General features: G+C 44.4%; 1 long non-coding RNA gene across 1 annotated transcript in view; it reads left to right on the forward strand.

Moving 5' to 3' along the window:
• The window catches only part of LOC140481234 (uncharacterized), a 36074-nt gene extending 31028 nt beyond the window's left edge, over positions 1 to 5046 (forward strand). The window contains exons 2-3 of the long non-coding RNA XR_011961482.1: positions 1043 to 1101; positions 4767 to 5046. This is a non-coding gene — a long non-coding RNA (uncharacterized lncRNA). The remainder of the gene's footprint in view (positions 1 to 1042; positions 1102 to 4766) is intronic.
• The last annotated feature ends 15946 nt before the right edge of the window (positions 5047 to 20992 follow it).

Genomic DNA, 20992 nt, shown 5'->3' on the forward strand with positions numbered 1-20992 from the left:
GTTTCTACTTACTAGGCAACTTCTTTTAATGTTTTGTAGAATTTGAAATGATAGACAATTTTAAGGCATGTTGTTCATTTTTGTGTTCATACTGTTGCGTTAATGGTGCATTGCTGTGCACAATGGACAGACTGTCACTTGGGGATATTTGCAGCATCTTTAGCAAGAAGCTAGCATGGAGTTATTGGATTACTTATCCTTTGGTGACTTACTTATCCATCCATAGCTGCCCTGTTAACTAACCTCATGACTTCGTCCCAGGTGAGATGAGTTTGTTCTTTTAGAAAAGGGAAAGGATTTTAGGGTGGCCTCTTTGCTGAGTGCCAAGTAAAACTATTCAAATTCTATCATTTATTGGACAATTATGAGAGTGCTCTTGTAGCTTCACCTCTCTCTTTTGACAATCTCCTTCAAGTCTCTAACCCTTTGAGATATCCACACACCTCTAATATTGGCATCTCAAGTTTGTCCTTTGTTAACCTCTCAATCGATGGTAACAGTGCCTTCAGTTACTGAGGCCCTCTGGAATACTTTCCTGACATCTCTTGGACTCTGCCTTGATTTCCTCCTGTGAAGTGCTCTTGAAGACCACCTCGTTGACCAATAAGTCCCCATATGACTTGATGTCATATTTTGTTTTATAACTCTCCTGTGAAGTGTCTTGGGATTAAGGGCACAATGCAATTATAAGTTGGTGTTGCTATTATCATCTGAGGTGGTATGGTGGCACAGTGGTTAGCACTGTTGCCTCACAGCGCTAGAGACCTGGATTCAATTCCCGCCTCTGGCAACTGTCTGTGTGGAGTTTGCACATTCTCCCCGTGTCTATATGGGTTTCCTCTGGGTGCACTAGTTTCCTCCCACAGTCCAAAAATGTGCAGGTGAGGTGAATTAGCCATGCTAAAGTGCCCGTAGTGTTGGGGGTAGGGGAATGGGTCTGGGTGGGTTGCTCTTTGGAGGGTCGGTGTGGACTTGCTGGGCCGAAGGGCCTGTTTCCACAGTGTAGGGAATCTAATCTGTATCTCCATTCTATTGTTCTCAGACTGAAAATGCAGGATTTCATCAATAGTCCCTCATCTGAAGGAAGTACTGTGCTGACTGGTATGTTGGAATGAATTGTAGCCCATGTAGCATGCATGGATTGCGTTAGTATATCTTTGTGGTTTTGGAACTGCACTCGGAACTGAAAGGTCATGAGTTCAAATCCCAACACATGAATGATGACACTGAATTTTAGCAATCTGGTCATTTGTGGCCCAGCAACAGAACATTGCTGGATTATCATTTTAAAAACATATTTGATCCACTAAAGCCTTTGTGGGAATGATACCTTCAAGTTCTACCCTGTATAGTATATGTGTGATTCCAGTCAGACACTATCTGCTTTGATTTTGATGATTTCAGAGTAACCAGAGATGGGTAATATGTAATAAAATGTGTTCACGTCAGTGTTGTCCATCTGAAAAAAAAGTTAATTCCTCAAATTGATGTTTCTTAGTTGCACTAAAAAAGCCTGGACGTTACCAGTAAAACCACTAGACAGGAACATAAACCATAAGTTCCACTCCCCAGTTGACTAAGTACGAGCTTTACTTGACAGAAAAGCACAGAGAGGAAATCTAAATGGGACTTCTGAAACTGCTGATCTTAATTTAAAAAATGAGCAATTCACAGCACTGAATTCAAAGAGTGTTTTGTTCAAATTGTGACTATGTGAAGCAATGTACTGCTTTGCACAACTGTAAACAGAATGACTGTAAAATGGGCAACAATCCACGTGAGAAATGCAATTCACAGAATGAACCAGGTGCTTTTCTCAAACATCCAGTAGTGATTGCATAAGATATCCACAGAGTCATATTAGACTCGAAACTCTGTTTCTCCCTCCACAGATTCTGCCAGACTTGCTGAGCCTCTGCAGCACTTTCTGATTTTATTATTAAGATCTTGACTATTATGTAATTGGAGCACAATCTAAAATAGATCCTGATTCTCCACCACATATTGCATTAAAAGGGTATTGTGAAGTGCTACTCCAGAAAATGTTGGTGAGGACAGTCTAACTCATCTGAAGTATGCTTTCTGATTAAAACAATTTATGAAAGGAAAGAGATTATTCAGCCTAACTGGCCTGTAATGGATGTTATCCTCCATACAAGCCTCCTACCCTACTTTATTAACCCCAATCAGCACATCTTTCTATTCTCCCCATCCTCATCCCACTTCTCCTCAAAGTGTCTCAGCAATTCATATTATCTATTCAATGATGAAGCAAGTTTCTACTTCTAACCATTATCTGGGTCAAGTCCTTTCACCTGAATTCCTCACTGGAATACTGACTATTTTATTTTTGTGACCCCCTCGTTATAAAATCCCAACATGTTTACAAAACTGGAACAGATCCAGAGCCATAACAGTTCCTGGGCTCTAGATGCCAGACGTAATGTCTAAGGATCCTATAATGAGTCTTTCTTTAAAGTTAACATTGTCTCAACTAATACAGAGCATGTCTGAATATCACATAAATTTTCATATCTTAATTGCCATTAGCCAGAGGCTCATTTAAAAGAGCTTATTACTCCCCATCTTGTCTGATTATAGGATTAATAATTTCATGAACCTATTTCAGATCCAGTGGGTAAAATTTAATTTAAGAGAAATCCAGACCCAACATACCCTAATCCAGATTGTGCTATGTATGAAGAATATGAAGTAAGTACAGTGTACAAGCATTTGTTTTGAAGCAGCAAAATGGAACTTAGATCACACTTCTTAATGCTGCTGTAAATAATTTAGAAATAGAACACAGGGCATGCTCCAGTGCTTACAGCACAGAAATTGGGTTAAATTTTACAATGCATAATTCACACTTGGTAAGTATGGCTCCATTCAGTAGAGCCTTCTGGCTTTCCCATTATTTGTATCAGCTGATAAAATCAATTTATTCGTAATCTTGACCATTAGCACACCATGCTTTGCAGAACAATTAGACATTCAGTTCCCATGTTTGATTCTCAGTCTAATCTGACAGAGTTTACTTCAGTCTAATTCTTATTTAGGGCATCCCCCATTTACAAACATCTGATTTACAAATACTTGTACTTACACAATCCCATACAGGGGTGTAATTTTTAAGAGCCAATGTTTAATGGGAGAGGGGGCAATGGCCTAGTGGTATTACTGCTAGACTGTTAATCCAGAGATCCAGGGCATCTGGGTTCAGTCCCATCACAGCAGGTGGTAGAATTTGAATTCAATGGAGTTAAAAGTCTAATAATGGCCATGCCAGGGTACAAACCATCCTAATCTTCTGCGTAGTAGTCTGGAATTGATTAGGCCAAGGAAGAAAACAATCACTCAGAATTTTATAGTCATCATTTGTGTTAGCCCCTTTAGGAGAAGAGAAGGATAAAATAAGGGCTTAACAATGTATTAAATTACAGGTGTCTTCATGTCCCAGCGCTCACTAATCTCAGGAGAGCGAAGGAGTGCTAAAAGATGCCTTATAAAAGTCATAATGTGGAAATAAGGAGGGTTTCACCACTATTCTAGCACTATGCTGTAGCTTGTCTCTTCAAAATTCACCTCTGAGTACTCGCCACTTGGGTAAGATACTGGTTAAACCATAATTCAATAATAAGGGATAATATTTTTCCCACTGTCTATGGGACTCCAACATCAGAGTCGATCAGGGCTCAGAAATCTCCACAGAACAGTCACACAGAGGGCATTCGACGATTACTTGGATAGAAAGGGTGTGCATGGATCTGGGGGAAAAGGCAGAAGTTTGGCAATAGGCAATAGAACCAGTGCAGGCATGCTGGGCTGAAGGGCCTCCTTTAGTGCTGTAAAGTTCTATGATTCTGTTTCTTCCCCCAAATTGGCCAATCGATGGCCAGAGAACAGCGTCCAAGGAAAAGCTTTCAAAACTGGAGGGCCAGTAGGAGGCCCTGCAGCACTGAAGGAACAGCAGCTGCCTTTTCAGGGAAACAAGAAAGAGGGTTTTCTCTCTCTCTCTCAAAGCATCCCAGCATCAAATGATTAAATAAAAGATTGACCGAGCAGTCAGCCCAACTGTGTGGAGGGAAAACCCCTGGAAAGGGTGGACTGCTGCTGAAGCCAAGAAGGCATGATGACTCCAAATCTAACATGAGCTCCCCAGTGAGGCACCTGGAGGCCATCTAAAGGCAGCCCCTTTGTTTCTTGGGAGGGGCCGCTGGAGGGTGACTGGAAATTTCTAGTCAGCCTCTGAGACTTTACACTCACTTGTTGTCAGCAACCCTGCTGACCTCCCATTGCCTCCTCAGGCAAAATAGCCTGGGTTTGGTTTGATGTTGGTAACAAGTCTGGCTGGCTGTGTGGAATCCAAGGCTGACCTACTTCCAGGCTCCCCAAACAGCAGCCTAAAAATTTAGCCTAAAGGGGTAAAACCTTGCGAACACCAGAGAAGGTAAGGGTGAAGGGAGGGAAAGTTAGTGCGAAGGAAAAATTGAGGCTTGAAAGAAGAATATATTTCATAAGTGTCAAAATCAAGCCGTACTGTTGAGGCATAATACATAAGTCTTTGATATTTGAATTTCCTTTTAAATTTATATCCGTAAACCTTTTATTAGTTCAACATTGCTTTCACATGATCTTGCAAAAATCGTTGACAAAATGGGTGTCAGCTAAACATCCCATAATACCTGCTAGCACATTCCACCAGTATTAGACTGCAGATCTTAACCACGTTGTTTAATCTTAATGTATTTTCCTTTCCTCTGCAGACTAACTGGAGGTTTTACCAATGGGTGTGCAGATGTTGCAGCATAGATTACATCATCTGCATACCAGAGACTGCGATCAGCAACAGAATGTGTTCCATGATGAAAAGGAACCATAACCTGTACTGGTTTAAAGAAAGGTTTTATCATTATTCAAGTTAACACACACTACAATGTGTAAACCAAATGATTGTGAATCGCCTTTATTAGGCCCTGATATAAAAAATGATTAGTTCATCCCTTTAATTACTAGTCTTTGTGCTTTCTTCAAGTGCCTCTCTAATCTTTCAGCAGCAAAAAACCCATTCCATAACAACAGTTGTTACAATCGCAAGAACAAGCGGTTTCCTGGGCTTTGCTGGGCCTGTTCCGAAAACTTCCAGTAATGACAGAACCACCAGTTGTGGGTTCTCAGCCATGCCCTTCCCCCATCCCCACATATTCCTGTCCAAATTCTCTGCTGTCTAGAAAGGTCATGTGACCCTCATCAGTCTCCCTGGGGGTGGAGGAGGGGAAGCAGATTGATCCTGCTCTTTGTTGAGAGGTCAACGCCAGCTCTCTTGGCAGCAGGAGATTACCAACACACTCCTAAAAGCTGAGCAATACTGCAGGCAGGCCGCTGTATCTTTTGCTTTCACCTCCATGGACAGACTGAATTTAACAGACATCAGACTTAGCCAAAATGCAGCCCAAAATTGGTCCTCTTTCTTTGCACGCCATCATGCACTGGGGTGTAACTTGAAAGTCAGTTTTGTGAGAAATAACCCTTGAGAAATATGATTCCTAATCATTTTGTAATGTTTAAGTATTGTTGCCTTTTTTGCCTTTGATTAGGGGGAGTGAGGAACACCGGGAATCTGTCATCAGGATGAAATGGCGATCCCGAGCCTGTGCAGGTGATCAGGGCACCTCACTCGCTGTGTGATCTTCTGAAGACTAGGCAAAAGTGGATACTGCAGATGCTGGAGATCAGAGTCAAGATTAGAGTAGTGCTGGAAAAGCACAGCAGGTCAGGCAGCATCTGAGGAGCAGGAAAATCGACGTTTCAGGCAAAAGCCCTTCATCAACACTACTCTAATCAACTTTCCAAAGACTGCCTCCTACTGGACCACTTCTGCATTTGCTGCCTCAAGTGAGACTCCCAAAGCAGGAAGAACAATATATTCTGTGCTCACCACACAGGACAGCAAGTCTTGGCGCATCAAGTAGCGTCCCAACCTCTGGACTAGCCGTTGTGGGTTCAAGTCGCATGGCAGGACCTTTTGAACAACAGAAGGATAATGCCTACTTCACTCGCACTGTCTATAAATGTTATTGTGTGGTGCCCATGAGTGCTCCTTCTGTTTCTGTTGTGTGGGCATCACAATATAGCATGAATGGAGAGATGCCCAAAAATCTGGTAATCAGGAATTGAATCCTTCCATTATCCCCAGGCCCACTATTTCCCAAAGTGCCCTTGAATGACACACTAAGGTAAACACAGGAAAGTCAGCAACTCCAATAGAAGAGGTAGGTGCTTCTGAGGCAAAAAGCTGACTGCAAGGTGAAGGTGGTTCCAAGAATAAGGGGGCCCACAGATTGTTGGTTGCTGGAGTTCATCCCAGCATTGGCTTCAATACTGGCTGAGACTTTTCTTTCAGGCAGCTTCTTCTTTGCAGTGCACAGTCCGTAACTCGATGGCTTCCTGCCACTCCCAGCTCTGTGTCCATGGGGGCTGCTGAGATGGTTGGAAACAGCTATCACCATTGGAAAATAGCCCCTGGGGAGGGGTCCCTTAATTGGTCTGCCCACCTCCCAGAAAGCCTGCTGCCTTTGCTCCCAGCTGGCCTTGAAAAACTTCCTCTGAGCTGGGATGGCATCAGAAAGTTAGCCCTCCATAATTCCCCTTGGTTTACTTGGTCCCACCCTGGTCTCCATAGAGACAGTAACTAAAGTGCCCTATGAATATGAGAACCATAAATTAAACATTGTCAAGCAGGCACATGCACAGGATGCAGGTCAGAACCAGAGTCAAATAAAGTACAAAGTTATATCCTTAAAATCACTCAAGATCATAGATATTCTGGTTGAGGTTCTGGAAACGATAATAACTTTGTGTAAGCACTCATATATTGCTCTGAGTTCTATTTATGCATTTCATTTGTAAGCTTTTCTGTTAAATATTTAGGATTTTTAAGCTAATTTTGTTGACAAATGCAGATTAAGCAGGGTGCTGTAAAGTGATATCAGGTTACATGGGCAATCAAAATCAGGGACAAATATGAAATTGATTTTAACACATCTTTCCCCTTTTTCCCTCCTCCTTTGGAATTCCTGCCTGTTCAATGGAGATTTGCAGTCTCCCAAAATCTTATTCAAGTCAGCATTCTTAATGTGTGAAGATGGGTAGAGTTACATAGAAATTATCGCACAGAAACAAGTCATTTAGATCAGCCAGTTGGTAATTAGTATCTATGCTCCACACAAACAGTAGTCCTAATTACATGTTCCCTTTCTGTTTCCATACTTCTTTATTCCCTTCATCACTCCCTTACTTTACATCCATATGTAAGTATTTTCCAACTGGTGGTGCTGGAAAGGGATTAAAATTGGAAACTCTAGTTGATTTATCCCCTCCCTAACATTAACTGTCAAACCATTGTATTACATGAGATCAGCATGAAACAGGAAGTTTCTGATTTGTTTGGGTTCATGCCTTTACCAACTAGAAATGCAGAGAACTTTTTAAATGTTGAAGTGAATTTCATCTACAGTATGCTCAGCACATTAAGACCAACATCTTCCCAATTTTGTGTTGAATGAGCCCTTCAGCCCGTTGTGTCTGTGCCTGGTAATCAAACATCCATCTATTCCAATCCCAATGAGCTAATCAAATCATAGAATCCCTACAGTGTAGAAGCAGACCATTCAGACCATCAAGTCCACACAGACTATCTGAAGATCATCCTACCCAGACCCCCAATCTCCCACCCTATCCCTGAAATATTGATGGTTTACTGTAATACAGAGCTATATGATATCAACAATAGCAACTTGTATTTATATAATGCCTTACTGTAATTAAACATAGGTAAAACCTTATTCCTGATGAAGGGCTTTTTTTCCGAAATGTCGATTTTCCTGCTCCTCGGATGCTGCCTGAACTGTTGTGCTTTTCCAGCACCACTCTAATCTAGACTGTAATTAAACATATCAAAGTATTGAGAAAGCAAAATTTGACGTGGAGTCACATTAAGATAATGCAGATAACCAAAAGCTTGATCAGGAAGACTGGTTTTAAAGAATGTCTGAAAGAAGGAAAATAAGGTTGAGATGTAGAAAAGAATAGAAAGAATTTAGGAACAATATTAATAACATTTCAGAATGGCAAATTAATTTTAATATTGGTGAGTGTGAGGTGGTGCACTTTGGTCAGAGAAATTACGAGGCCACTTACACCTTGGAAACCTGAAGAGAGTAGAGAAGCCAAATGATCCACGAGAACAGATAGCAATGCAGGCCAACAAGGAAATAAAATGCCAATAAACTCTGGGTATTATTTCCAGGGGAATGTGATTGACAGGCAGTAAAACTTGCAGTCTAAGCTGTGCTAAATCTGTGCCAAGTGCACTGATTATAGCAGGGGTAATGGTGAAGTCACTCCAGATACATGTCTCTGGCACACCATATAGATAGGAGCAAAAAACAAGCATCTGGCTCACAAGCCTGAAATGGGCTTTAGATCTCTTTACGTATATGAAAAAGGGCAAATGTCAAAAGCTCCCAATCAGCTGTATTCAGATAAATACGTTGTTGTGCAATCTAGCCTTAAAGGCACTGCTGGAGTGCTCCACCAAAATGCTCAGTTTGAAAAAAAAAACAACCTGGATGTGAAGAGCACAGTATGTTGCAATGGCAAGGACTGTTGCTGACTCCTGTTCATTCTCCTTCTTTATCTGCCCCCTCCCAATTGCCATCTCCCCTCCTGATTACTTTCCTCTTCCCATAACCCATCTGAGTCAGTTAGGTCAACAACATCCTCATGCAGTTGTCATGAAGCTGTCTTGCAGTGTTGAATTGAGGTTCACATTTCACTGTCGAGCAAGATGCTATGAGACACAAAGGCTAATTCCAGGTGAGCCCTGGTGTCACATCTGAAACCTAGGCTGAAATTAATTTACACAGCATTTTTATTCCACAGCAGACAGGGATATAGTACAGCAAAGTGATCTAGAAGAGAGAATTAAATAGAACAGGAACATATTGATTAAGAGACTGATTGAATGTAGTAGAACAAGGGAAGAGTGAACAAGCAGTAATCCTGTTTCAAAGGTGCAGTGAATTTTGGCAGCAATGCAAAGTTGGAGAGGATTCCTTCAACAGAGTTAGGGATGGATTTGAAAGTGAGAACAAAGATTTCAAAATTGATTTTCTGAGGTACAGCAAATCTGTGAAACCTGACAAAGACAGGAGGGAAATAACTTGACATGGTCTGTATTATCTAATGTTTTTGACGGATGATGGTTGACGGAGGCCAGTAAGGAGTATGCTTAAGAAAGTAATTCAGAGATAATGCAAATGTGAGCTGAATTTCCACAGGTATTAAACACATGGGCATTTACAAGAAAGCTGGGGCATCACGTATGATCAGCAATAAGGAGATTCCTGACATTAATAGTCCCATTTTTCAACCACCTTTTAAACAGCAAGATGAGATTCTTGCTAGTGAGCAACTATAAACCCACTCGTATAAACTAGCATGTATTAATGTCCTTGTGGACTTCAATATACAGTTGCCTATTTTCCCACCACCAAGTAGAAACTAGGCAGTGTAAATTCCCGAAAGTCAGAGCAGGTACCTAGCAACTCCAGCTCATCGGCCATTCCTCTGGCCCTCCATTTAGGGGGCGGCAATGGCCTAACAGTATTATCGCTGGACTGTTAATCCAGAAACCCAGATATTGTTCTGGGCACCCACCAGTAGAAAGGACTAAGACATGACGGCACAGTCTTAGGATGAAGGGGTGGCCTTTTAGAACTGAGATAAGGATGAATTTCTTCATCCAGAAGGTGTTTAATTTGTGGAACTCATTGTTGCAGAGCAATGTGGAGGCCAAGTCATTGAGTGTATTTCAGACAGAGCTAAATAGGTTATTGATTGGTACAGGGATCAAGGGTTACAGGGATAGGGCAGGAGAATGGGGTTGAGAAACATATCAGCCATGATCAAATAGTGGAGCAGGCTTGAAGGGCTGAATGGCCTAATTCTGCTCATATATCTTGTGGACTTATGAGTTATCATCTTTTTGACCCCATTCCATTTTTCCAGCAGTGGAAAAGATGGCAAACAGTCCATCCAGAGTCCTATTGGAAAACTGAGTTGGCCAATTCAGAGCTTCATCCAGTCTCCACTGCCATTTTACCAGCAACAGGTGACCCCTCTGCCAATGTAAATGCTGGCAGCCTTCTAGGCGGCTCTAAGCTAAAGCTCCTTTTTTTGGGTACTCTTTGATCCATGAAAGGAAACTTTGGCAACAATGATCACCCATGAGGCATCAGCACTTCCTGCCCTCAGTGACTCTTCTCCTCACCTTTTGACGGGGCCTGTCTGACTACCTCTGGTGCCCAAAATGCATTTACCTTGTTGTGAGGGCACAAGGGCCACTTGTGTGCCCTCTTCTTCCAGGTGCAATCCCAGTTATGGCCAACACTCCCAGTGACAATAAGGCTCCTGGGCTGCTCACCATCTGATTCATCCTCCAGTTTTTGGAAGCATGGAGCCATCCTTCTGAGTGATGTTGGCCCTAGAAGCAGTCATACAATGGATTAACACCAACATGTGTCCATCCTCATCCACTTTCAGCCCTAAGAACAAGCTCCCTTCTGCCATTGGAAATTCTGGCCAGGATTACTTGCTAGAAAAAGGAGCAGGAACATTACTCAATATTCCCCTCTCCTAACCTCCATCCTAGGGTCATTGACATGAATTATAGTGGTTTATTTGTAAACCCATCTGAGAACAGAAGAGTTCCCTATTGGGGATAGCTTCCAAAAGTGAAAACAACTGGGGCGGCATGGTGGCTCAGTGGTTAGCACTACTGTCTCACAGCACCAGGGTTCCAGGTTCAATTCCAGCCTCGGGCGACTGTCTGCGTGGAGTTTGCACATTCTCCCTGTGTCTGTGTGGGTTTCCTCCTATAGTCCAAAGATGTGCAGGCCAGGTGAATTGGTCATGTCAAATTGACCATACTGTTAGGTGCATTAGTCAGAGGGAAATGGGTCTGGGTGTGACTCTTCGGAGTGTTGGTGTGGACTGGTTGTGCCAAATGGCCTGTTTCCACACAGTAAGGAATCTAAAAAAAACTGGGGAAACCTTTCCTGGTCTGAACTCTACATGTAACACTGAGCCATTAAGAGTTAATAAGAAGATTTACCATTGTCTGAGGATTATCATTTCAGTATGAAATAGAAAATTCTGTTCTCTTTATTAGAATTAAATTGGTATCCTATATTAAACTCGAACTAGTTTAAATGCATTTCACGTCTTCAACAGTAAACACAGACACTGCTCTAAGAAGGAAACAGAATTTATTAAGCTTCAACAAAATTTTCTGCTGCATTCAGCACATAATATAATCTGAATAAGCTCTTCAGAATATTCAATGAGTAAACTGAATAAAATCAAGATCTTTATTCTTAAAGAATTTAAAACATTAGATTGTTTTAATATTGGGGAAAGTGAGGACTGTAGATGCTGGAGATCAGAGTTAAAGAGTGTGGTGCTGGAAAAGCACAGACCGTCACGCAGCATCCGAGGAGCAGGAGAGTCGATTTTTCGGGTATAAGCCCTTCATCCTGCATGCAATTTTCAATACCTGATTTGCTAGGTATTTAAGAGTAGGAACCTTAAATATTTTTGCAAATTGTTGCTCCAGTACATCAATAGAACTTTAATGCCATCATCACAAGGGGCAATCCCATCAATTCCTCCAGCTGAAAGAACCTGGTCAGACAATCAAAGAGAAAGAACAAACAATTTGCATTTATGTAGTGCTTTTCACAGCCAACAGATGTCCAAAGTCAATGAAAATAATTTTAAAGTGGAATCATATTTGTAATGTAAGAAATGCTATTCACATCAAATTCCTACAAACGGTAATGTGATAATTACCAGATAATCTGCTTTTTCAATCCGTGATTTTGATTGAGGAATAAATAAGGACACAACTTCACTGCTCTTCTTTGAAATAGCGCTATCGATTCATTTTCGTCCACCCGTACAGGCAGATGGGTCCGTGCTTGAACATCTCATCCTCTAACAGTGCAACATTCTTTCAGTACTGCATTGAAGTAGCAGCCTTGATTTTTGTGTTCTAGTCCTGGAGTGGGACTTAAATCTTTAATCTTGTGAGTCAGAAGCATGAAAGCTGCCAACTGAACCACAGCTTACAAACAATTTTGTGAGGTAAGTAAATGTAACACATCTCCGGGGGAGTAGCAACATTTCTTCAGAGCCCACAATGGAAGAATTTGCTGCGTAGATTTCCTCCTCTGACTGAAATGATGACTGTCATAATATAAGATCTACAGTCTTGTGGGTGAACAGCTACAAGCTTTATTTAGCATAATTACATTCAGTGGATAGTAAGAGAGTACTTTTGACTTGGAACCCTGCAGACTCACATTTCACTTCCATAAAATCTGATGTCACTCTGCTGACACACATTCAGTAACTGTACCCAGTATCAAGGTCTAATTCCCTTTATTCTAGAGCCACAGGCCCAGAACCCTTGTGTCTTTTCTCCTTCAGCAAGAATGGCCAAATTCAAGGTTTTCTTATCCAACAATATATTACTTAATAATTCTTCATCATGGCTGGAACATCACACACCCTGGAGGATTATATGGAGGCACAGTGGCTCAGTGGTTAGCATTGCTGCCTCACTGAGCCAGGGACCCGAGTTTGATTCCAGCCTCAGTGACTGTCTGTGCGGAGTTTGCATATTCTTCCTGTGTCTGTGTGGGTTTCCCCCGTGTCCAGAGATGGTGGATTGGCCACGCTAAATTGCCCATAGTCTCCAAGGATTGTACAGGCCATAGGAAATGCAGAGTTAGTGGGGTGGGATGGGGGTATGGAATACTCTTCAGAGGGTTGGTGTGGTCTTGATGGGCTAAATGGCCTGCTTTCACATGTAGGAATTCTACGATGTAAAAGATTCAGACTTGATAGTGAAAGAAAGGGATGAGCCCAGAATCCTCCAAAGGTAAGGCTACAGACAAGGGTCACAAGGAAGGAACTTAAATAAATCAGTCACCAGGATCAGGTGGCGACAGTGATGATGAATGACACCCGACTCACCACCCTTCTCAAAGGCAATTAGGGATGGTCAATAAATATTTGCCTAGCTAGCAATGCTCACAACCCATGAATGCCTAAAAGCAAACCGTCTCACTTTTCAGACAGGTAAGTGCAGTTAAAAAATCATACACAATAAACTGACAAGGCAAGAGCAAGGGATCATACCCCACATCTCCAATACTCACATGACAAGGCCTTTCTCAATGTTCTTCACGTGATATCACCTCCTTCCTGCTAGCTGAGAGACATCACTTATCTACTCATTTAATGCTATGTATACCATGAGAGACACAGGACAGTGTTAGTGGTATCCCTGAGACACAGGAGAGCAATGAGGAGACAAGAATGCTTGGCAGTTGGTGCTGATGCGTGTGAAGAGCCAATGGCAGCTGTGAGTGATGTGGAGCAAGGCACCTGTTCCAGCAATTTAACAAAAAAATGAGCAGCATCAATTTCCACAGCTGTTTCTATTCAATCACTCTCTCTTCATGCTTCACACCCTTTCTTACCTCTTTTCCTCTGTTTCTGCTGTTTCAGCATGATACAGGAAAACAGCAAGGAACAGGAGGAAAGCAATTGCTATCTCCTGAACGGTTTTGACAATCACAAAGATAACAAGCCTGCCCCATGTGGCATCGGTGCCCTCTCCCAACACCTCAATCTCACTCCTTTCGCCAACTGCCTTCTATGTAGCAGACATCCACTCAGAAATTGGAGGCCCCTTGGAGATTTAGGGTAGTGTAGAAGATGGACATATACATGATATGTCACAGAGCATGAGGGAGCTAGAGGAGAACAGAGTGGATAAGGATGTGTTATGGTCTCCACTTAAAGCTGCAGAGACAGCTTTCCCTTTTGGACCCAATACCAGGCACGAGTCAAAACCACCTGTAGTGTGCAGTATCAAAGGACTGAATCTGATTTTTTATTGGCTAAGTGCCAGTTGTGTCAAGTCTTTTGGAGTGATCCTTGTCACATGACGAGGCAAACTTTCATGCCGAATCTTATCCAACTCATCTCATTGACTACCCCACCCAATGATCTTCCTTTATTCTGATTGTAGTCCCACCTTACCATGTGCCATTCCCAGAATAGACTGCCACTGCCTGGATATCCCAATATAGATCAGCATCCCTGGCATCATCACCATCTTTAAAAGGTCTTTGTTCACCTGGACAAGCACTGTCAGTCTATAGGTGCTCTGCAAGGTTCCTGACATTCTCCTCAGACTTGAAAGACAAAGGGAAATTGCCTCCTCACTTTGTGGTAGGAACCTAGAGGTTCTGCTGAATGGCGTGGTGCACAGTTGGGACATCACCTTGCCCCCAAAGGCCAGCAGAAGAGGCCCTGATACCAGACCATGCCAGTCTGGTCTAAGGTTGCTATCTGGGTCAGTGCAGACTCAGCCATCCAGGGAGAACACACATTGGTTATAAGAATGATATCCAGAGTTCAGGGATTAAATTACAAGGAGAGATTATACAAAAGATTATGCATTTTTTCTTTGGAATTTAGTAGGTTAAGGGCTAATCTGATCAAAGTCTTCAAGATATTAACAGGAAAAGAAAGGGTAGCTAAAAATGAACTAATTCCACTCGGGCATTCTAGAACGAGGGGGCATAGGCTGAAAGTTAGGGCCAGACATTCAGGTCATGTGTTAAGAAGCACTTCTAAATATGTTTGGAACTCTCTTCCACAAATGATAATGAATGCTTGATTAACTGTTAATTTTAAATCTGTGATAATTTTTTTTATGTAATGTAAAGGTATTAAGGGATATATCGGCCACAGATTAGTTATGGTCTTATTCATTGGTGGACCAGGCTTGAGGGGCTGAATGGCCCACTCCTATGTTTCTATGAAAACACAGTGTTGCAGGAAGAAGGTCAATGGCATTCTGTGCACTGACAGTATAAGTGCCACCATCTTCTCTCTGATATCTCATTCACTTTGCTTCTACTACTTACCTATTCATTCCAAAGTTCATGCTGTCTCACTCTAATTATTGGCAACAAAATCTATCCCATTTACACTCATCCACCCAACCCACTGACAGCACCAACCCTACTTGCCCACTATGCTGCTTACTCACTCACTAAGGAAACCTCCTCACCATCAGCAACAGTAACAGCTGCTCCCCCACTTTCATCTCCCTTTACCTTCCTCTCTGTCACTTTAATAGGAAAACAGACCACAATAAGGTGGAAACAGTCAGAAGGCTGGCATTTGGCTCCTCATCCTGACTCTGATTGCGCCAACTGATTGTCTGACCTTGTCTAAGACCCTGGACTGGTATCGAACCGAAACATTGATTCTCCTGCTCCTTGGATGCTGTCTGACCTGCTGTACTGTAAGCTGGGGGGGAGTGGGGTGGGGGGGCGCAAAGTATAAAAAGGGAAGGCAAGGCAAGGACAATGTGAGCATCCACATCGGTGCACAGTGAGCAAGCAGGATGACAGCAAGTGAACAGGCTGGAGATGGTGCACAAGGAACTGGATGAGTGTCCTTGAACACACAATGTCCTTGCTGCAGCACAACAATAACAGTTACCAATGCAGCCTGAGGTGCAACAACGAAATGGATTGGAGCTGTGCCAAGAGGGTTCCGAGAGGCTGCCTCAAGTTGGATATTTATGTCCATAAACATGGAAGTCTATTTGACCAGCTGTCCTTGGAATGTGTCCTGAGATGTTGGTGCCTGATGTCCAACATGTAAGTCCTTTAAAGCGTGGTGTATTCTTATTAACAAAGCTGATGACTCTCTGAGTTCTTGTGATGAGCAGCTGATCGGTAGCAAACTGGAAAATTTCAGGTTTGAATGTAATTGGGAAAAATTGAACTGATTGCAGCAAGGACAGAGTGGAGTTGTATTTGATCCAGTGCCCACGGGATAACTTGCTAGCATGCCCATCTGTGGTTTCTACCCTGGAACCCCTCGTGGAACAGCTCAGATATAAACAGACTTAGCCAGGACCCCATCACTCCTGGACATTCTGGTAATATGTCAAATCCAAAATTCAATTTTGAATAATGGTGACTTAAACTAATTCTGATCACTTTCCAGCAAACGTTACTGGAAAGTATCTATAGGTGGACATTGAGTGAGGGCAAGATTTGGCTGAGCTGTGATTTCCTCTGTGGTCTGACAGCCTTCAGCACTCACCATTTAGGTCAACACTAAAAACATGGCTAGATTAGTGGTGCTGGAAGAGCACAGCAGTTCAGGCAGCATCCAACGAGCAGCGAAATCAACGTTTCGGGCAAAAGCCCTTCATCAGGAATAAAGGCAGTGAGCCTGCAGCATGGAGAGATAAGCTAGAGGAGGGTGGGGGTGGGGAGAGAGTAGCATAGAGTACAATGGGTGAGTGGGGGAGGAGATGAAGGTGATAGGTCAAAGAGAAGAGGGTGGAGTGGATAGGTGGAAAAGAAGATAGGCAGGTCGGACAAGTCAAGGAGACAGTAAGTGAGCTGGAAGTTTGAAACTAGGATGAGGTGGGGGAAGGGGAAATGAGGAAGCTGTTGAAGTCCACATTGATGCCCTGGGGTTGAAGTGTTCCGAGGCGGAAGATGAGGCGTTCTTCCTCCAGGCGTCTGGTGGTGAGGGAGCAGCGGTGAAGGAGGCCCAGGACCTCCATGTCCTCGGCAGAGTGGGAGGGGGAGTTGAAATGTTGGGCCACGGGGCGGTTTGGTTGATTGGTGCGGGTGTCTCGGAGATGTTCCCTAAAGCGCTCTGCTAGGAGGCGCCCAGTCTCCCCAATGTAGAGGAGACCACGTCGGGAGCAACGGATACAATAAATGATATTGGTGGATGTGCAGGTGAAACTTTGATGGATGTGGAAGGCTCCTTTAGGGCCTTGGATAGAGGTGAGGGAGGAGGTGTGGGCACAGGTTTTACAGTTCCTGCGGTGGCAGGGGAAAGTGCCAGAATGGGAGGGTGGGTCGTAGGGGGGTGTGGACCTGACCAGGTAGTCACGGAGGGAACGGTCTTTGCGGAAGGCGGAAAGGGGTGGGGAGGGAAATATATCCCTGGTGGTGGGGTCTTTTTGGAGGTGGCGGAAATGTCGGTGGATGATTTGGTTGATGCGAAGGTTTGTAGGGTGGAAGGTGAGCACCAGGGGCGTTCTGTCCTTGTTACGGTTGGACGGGTGGGGTCTGAGGGCGGAGGTGCGGGATGTGGACGAGATGCATTGGAGGGCATCTTTAACCACGTGGGAAGGGAAATTGCGGTCTCTAAAGAAGGAGGCCATCTGGTGTGTCCTATGGTGGAACTGGTCCTCCTGGGAGCAGATACGGCGGAGGCGGAGAAATTGGGAATACGGGATGGCATTTTTGCAAGAGATAGGGTGGGAAGAGGTGTAATCCAGGTAGCTATGGGAGTCAGTGGGTTTGTAAAAAATGTCAGTGTCAAGTCGGTCGTCACTAATGGAGATGGAGAGGTCCAGGAAGGGGAGCGAGGTGTCAGAGATAGTCCAGGTAAATTTAAGGTCAGGGTGGAATGTGTTGGTGAAGTTGATGAATTGCTCAACCTCCTCGCGGGAGCATGAGGTGGCGCCAATGCAGTCATCAATGTAGCGGAGGAAGAGGTGGGGAGTGGTGCCGGTGTAATTACGGAAGATCAACTGTTCTACATAGCCAACAAAGAGACAGGCATAGCTGGGGCCCATACATGTGCCCATGGCTACGCCTTTGGTCTGGAGGAAGTGGGAGGATTCAAAGGAGAAATTGTTAAGGGTGAGGACCAGTTCGGCCAAACAAATGAGAGTGTCAGTGGAAGGGTACTGTTGGGGACGTTTGGAGAGGAAAAAACGGAGGGCTTGGAGGCCCTGGTCATGGCGAATGGAGGTGTAGAGGGATTGGATATCCATGGTGAAGATAAGGCGTTGGGGGCCAGGGAAACGGAAGTCTTGGAGGAGGTGGAGGGCGTGGGTGGTGTCTCGAACGTATGTGGGGAGTTCCTGGACTAGGGGGGATAGGACAGTGTCAAGGTAGGTAGAGATGAGTTCAGTGGGGCAGGAGCATGCTGAGACAATGGGTCGGCCAGGGTGGTCAGGCTTGTGGATCTTGGGAAGGAGGTAGAACCGGGCAGTGCGGGGTTTCCGGACTATGAGGTTGGAAGCTGTGGGTGGGAGATCTCCTGAGGTGATGAGGTTCTGTATGGTCTGGGAGATGATGGTTTGGTGATGGGGGGTGGGGTCATGGTCGAGGGAGCAGTAGGAAGAGGTGTCCTCGAGTTGGCGTTTGGCTTCAGCGGTGTAGAGGTCAGTGCGGTGTAGAGGTCAGTGCACCAGACTACCCTTTATCCGCTGGCTTGATGGTGAGGTTGGGATTGGAGCAGAGGGATGGAGGGCTGCACGTTGTGAGGGTGAGAGGTTGGAGTGGGGGAGGGGGGACGACAGATTGAGGCGGTTAATGTCCCGGCGGCAGTTGGAAATGAAGAGGTCGAGGGCAGGTAATAGGCCAGCGCGGGGTGTCCAGGTGGATACAGTGTGTTGGAGGTGGGCGAAGAGGTCCTTGGAAGGCGGGCGGGAGTCCTGATTGTGAAAGTAAGCTTGGAGGCGGAGGCGACGGAAGAATTGTTCGATGTCACATCGTGTATTAAATTCATTGATGCGTGGACGGAGGGGGATGAAGGTGAGTCCTTTGCTGAGGACTGATCATTCGTCCTCAGTGAGGGGGAGGTCTGGGGGGATGGTGAAAACTCGGCAGGGCCGGGAGCTGGGATCTGGTGTGGGTGTGGAGCTGGGAGTGGGGTCGGAGCCAGTACCTGGAGTGGGTGTGATGGTGGGGGGAATGGGGGTGGAGGCACGAGCTGGGGTGATGTTGCCCTCGGGGTTCTGGGGTGTGGGGATAGTGACAGTGGGGTCTGTGGGGGGCGTGTCAGCAGAATGCAGGTGAGTGGCGCTGGTGGGGACGGAAGTGGTGGTGATCATGGCAGTAGGGGTGGCGGGAGTCACTGAGCGTGTGGCATCAGCGATGATGTGAGGGTCGGAAGTGGCTGTGGGAGTGGCCATGATGTGGGCGGAAGTGACATCATCACTCAGCGTGGGGGTGGTAGCTGCGTCAGCCGCATGGCTAATGGCGTTTCCGAGGCCAGGGGAATATTCTGGAATGTTTGAGGAGTGCTGGTTATGGAGGTGGGTGGATGCTACTTGAGTGAGAAGTTCACGACAGGTCTTCCCTAGTTCAGTATGAAGATAGGAGGATGGTAACTCGGGAAAATACTGGATGCAGCAGCTTTGCCCCTAGCCCTGTGCCAGGCAATCAAGTCAGATACTGTATACAGAGGAATAAAATCAGAAAGTGCTTGTGAAACTCAGCAGGTCTGTCAGCAACTGTGGAAAAAGAAGCAGAGTTAAAGGGTAAAATTTTGTTTTTTGACACTAAGGGCGGATGTGGACATAAAAGGGAGAGTAACTTCTGCTCAGAACTGAGTCAGGTTCTCCTGACTGATCACATCCTTCTCAGTGAAGGCATATTCATGTGTGGATCAAACACCAAATGTTGTGGGCAGATGAGCTAAGATATGCCCCTGTGAGCATGAGTTAGCATTATAAGGTTGCCAGTGCACAAAACTGCCAGGCATCAGGATTGGGTGCCAGGCATCTCCATCTGATGCCTCATGTGAAACAAATGTGTTTGTCACTTCATAGCAGTTAATAATGTAGTACCACTTGCACCACAGTGTTACTGACTCTCACATATCTTCCAGGATTCACACTTAAAACATCAAAGGAGCTACAATGTTCATCAGCTCACGCATGATCAACTCACTGACCTTTCTTCACAATCAGGGAATGCACACACTGAATCATACAGCTATAGAGTCATACAGCATAGAAACAGACCCTTTGGCCCAAAATGTCTATGCTGACCAGGTTTCCCAATCTGAACTAGTTCCTTTTGCCTGCATTTGGCCAATATCCCTCTATACCTTTCCTAATCATGTACCTGTCCAAATGTTGTAATTGTATCTGCCTCTACCACTTCCCTTGGCAGCTCATTTCATATACGCACCACCCTCTGTGTGAAAAAGTTGCCCCTCAGGCCCCTTTTAAATCCTTCTCCTCTCAATGTAAGCCTATACCCTCTGATTTTGGACTCCTCTCCTGTAGGGAAAAGACCTTGGCTATTCACTTTATCCATGCCACTCATTATTTTATAAATCTCTATAAGGTCACTCCTCAGCCCCCTACACTCCAGTGAAAAAAGTCCCAACCTATCCAGATTCTTTTATAACTCAAAACCTTCCAGTCTTGGTAACATCCTTTCCAGTTTAATAACGTCCTTCATAAAGCAGGACTACCAGTGTTGTATGCAGTACTCCACATGTGGCCTTACAGCTTGTACACTTGTACAGTTGTAACATAATGTCCAAACTCCTATTCTTGATGCTCTGACAGATGAAGGCAAGTGTTCCAAAAGCCTTCTTCATCACCCTGCCAACCTATGACATCACTTTCAAGGAATTATGTACCTGCACCACTAGGTCTCTTTGTTCGACAACACTCCCCAGACTCCTATCATTAACTGTGTGTATCCTGCCCTGGCTTGCCTTACCTAAATGCAACATTTAAACTAAACTCTATCTGCCATGCCTTGGCCTGCAGGCCAGTTGATCAAGATTCCATTGTACTCTTAAGATAACCTTCTTCACTGTCTAATATATCACCAATCCGCATGGCTCCTACATTCTCATCCAAGTTGTTTAAATAATGATGAACAACAGTGGACCCAGCACCAATCCTTACAGCACACTACTGATCATAAGCCAACCCATCTTCACTTACTCATCTATCAGCTTTTCTCCATCCTACTTCTGGCTTATGATCAATCATCCCTTGGTCTGCTAAACTTCCTTTCTCTCTCTCTCTGGGCTCTGTCTCCACCTATCC

This window comes from Chiloscyllium punctatum, chromosome 9 (assembly GCF_047496795.1).
Source record: "Chiloscyllium punctatum isolate Juve2018m chromosome 9, sChiPun1.3, whole genome shotgun sequence".
Taxonomy (NCBI): domain Eukaryota; kingdom Metazoa; phylum Chordata; class Chondrichthyes; order Orectolobiformes; family Hemiscylliidae; genus Chiloscyllium; species Chiloscyllium punctatum.